Below are 2,945 nucleotides of genomic sequence, written 5' to 3'. Positions count from 1 at the left end.
TAAAACAACGTTATAATGAGAAAGAGGTGTGGGGAAATATTTTTCTGATTGTGTTTCATTGTTAATGAATTTTCAGGATGCTTTTGTTAGTCCTTTTCTATTACTGGATGCAGTCTATATGTGAAAAGCCTTCAATAGTCTCTTCATTGTATCTCAAGCACCTCTCTTGTGTGTGTAGATTCCATACTACACCAGAAAGTGCTGTCAAAAGACAGTTCAAGTATATATTTATTCCACATATTCTTCTTACAAAGTGATATTGACACTTTTCTAAAAAGGAGAGGCAGAATCTTCATTTCTTTTCCTTGAACCTGGCCAGACCACTGTAACTGTCTCAACCAACCTGATGTGGAAGAAGTGATGTTGCCTGTCTTCTGAATCTAGGTCAGTAAAAGTGACCAGGTCTTCATTCTTTTTGGAACACATGCCTTTTGAACTGAGGCATCATGTTGAAAGGAAGTCCAGATCACATAGAGATATCACATGTAAATGTTCCATCAGACCAACATCAACATGTTGGTGAGTGAATTCTCTGATGAGTTCAGTATCCAATCTCTCAATCTTTCATCTGAGGTCAAAAGCATCTTGAGGTACAGAAAAACCATCCCTATCATACAATGTCTGAATTTCTCATGCAAAGACTCCCTGCAAAAAATAAATAGTTGTAATCTTATGCCAGTAACTTTTGGAGTAGTTTGTATTTTAACACCAATAATCAGAAATTCGGGGTGCCTGGGTGGCTCAGTGGGTTAAGCCGCTGCCTTCAGCTCAGGTCATGATCTCAGGGTCCTGGGATCAAGTCCTGCATCGGGCTCTCTGCTCAGCAGGGAGTCTGCTTCCTCCTCTCTCTCTCTCTCTGCCTGCCTCTATACCTACTTGTGATCTCTCTCTGTCAAATAAATAAATAAAATCTTTAAAAAAAAATAATCAGAAATTCTACCCTGCAGCCTCCATGATTCGATAAACTCTAAAACTCCATACCAACAAGAGAAGAAGCGCCTACTTGAATGTAAGAGAAGATGCTCAGAACATAACAAACCAATCAGGTGGATTAATTTTGTAATTATTGACCCTCATGAAACACACATAAAATTTACTCTGCAACTTAGCAAAATGGCAAGCACTTTTCATTGAATATAGAGATTATTTACTCTTTGTTGTCATTTTGCTTACTAAGATATAAATGTTTGTTTGAATCTTCCAGCTGAGTATATGTAAACATTCTGAATATGGGTCTTTTTATTGATTCTATTGCATAAATTAATTAGTGAGCCTAGTAGCAGCAGCAGCTGAGGAAGGAAGTTGCTATTTCTGAAGTCATAAGAAGAAAATACATTGTAACTGAAATATTTGTAATAACTTCTTGCAGTCATTCTCCTTTTTTTTTTTTTTTCTTCTCTAGATTAACAGGCATATGACAGAGAATAAAACTAGACTTCTCCAGTCAGAGAAAAAACACGTGAAAGTCATAAGCATCAGTCTTACATTATGCAGACCAGAGTTTCAGGCTGGATTTTTCTTTAACTTTCCAGACTCAGTTTCCTTTAGTGCTATTAAAATCTCATACCCCCTTAGATGTGGCAAAGTAAGCAAAATGCTTTTTACAGAGGCTTGTATAAACTAAGTTCTTTTTTTTTTTTTAAGATTTTATTTATTTATTTGACAGAGAGAGACACACAGTGAGAGAGGGAACACAGGCAGGGGGAGTGGGAGAAAGCAGGCTTTCTGCCGAGCAGGGAGCCGAATGAAGTGCTCGATTCCAGAACCCCGAGATCTCGACCTGAGCCTAAGGCAGACGCTCAACTGACTGAGCCACCCAGGTGCCCCTAAACTAAATTCTTTTTTTTTTTTTTCTTTTTTTCCTCAGTTCAAGTCTAATAGAAACAACAGAAGATCAAAAGTGTTGCCTTACTACTGTACATCACAGTTGGCCTGCCCTGTAACACAGTTCAGACCATTCTTTCCAGAGGAAACAAGGATAGACTCCCCAACCCCTGCAGGAAAGGCCTGTCCCATCCCATACCACATCTGCACAAAGTCTAAAATCTTGTGTTTTAAGCATAACAATAGTACAAAAGAGATTTTGTTTTCATGGCCACCCAGGCTTGATGGTATCACTGCCAGGCTTCCAGCCAGCTGGACACACTTTCCCATGAATGTTGGTAAACTGTAAGGCCTGAACCAGTCGCAAAGCCTCATCCACAGAGCGGCCAACAGGTAGGTCATTTACAGTGATCTGCCTAAGAATGCCTTTATCATCAATGATAAAGAGGCCCCTGAACGAGATGCCTTCATCAGCCTTTAAGACTCCATAGTCCCTTGCAATGGTATGCTTGGGGTCTGATATCTAGGGAATGTTCATGGGTCCCAGTCCTCCTTGTTTCTTGGGTGTGTTGATCCATGCCAGGTGACAGAAATGAGAATCCACAGAAGCACCAATCACTTGACAGTTGAGTTTCTTAAATTCTTCTGCCCTGTCACTGAAAGCAATGATCTCAGTGGGACACAGAAAGGTGAAGTCAAGAGGGTAAAAGAAGAACACGCCATATTTTCCTTTGTAGTCAGATAGGCTGAGGTCTTTGAATGGCCATCTGGCATAAGAGCCATGGATTTGAAGTTGGGGGCAGGATGCCCAATTTTGGCATTTCCTGAAGACATCTTACTATTGGCCGCTCTACGAACAAAAACGTCGAAGACAAGGCAGGAAGAAGATGTCCCTAAACTAAATCCTTAATAAAAGGTATAAAAGGTAGGCATAATTCTAGTAATAATTTAAAAAATGAAATTATTTATATTTGCACAATTATGGACATTGTATTCATGTGAAGCATATTATATGTATGCTTATTTTGAATTAAAGTAAACATAGTACAGTTGGAATATTTTAAAAGTATTGCATTGGCTGAAATTCAGAAACTAGACTACTATTCAATGAGTAAGGTAGA

General features: G+C 39.0%; 1 pseudogene; it reads right to left on the bottom strand.

Annotated features, from left to right (window-relative positions):
• Positions 1–2,089: 2,089 nt before the first annotated feature.
• LOC131825679 (peroxiredoxin-1-like) lies at positions 2,090–2,680 on the bottom strand (annotated as a pseudogene).
• Between the last annotated feature and the right edge of the window lie 265 nt (positions 2,681–2,945).

Source organism: Mustela lutreola, chromosome 2 (assembly GCF_030435805.1).
Source record: "Mustela lutreola isolate mMusLut2 chromosome 2, mMusLut2.pri, whole genome shotgun sequence".
NCBI classification, from domain to species: domain Eukaryota; kingdom Metazoa; phylum Chordata; class Mammalia; order Carnivora; family Mustelidae; genus Mustela; species Mustela lutreola.
Note: the sequence above shows the minus strand (reverse complement) of the source record. Positions and strands in the feature narration are given on the sequence as shown.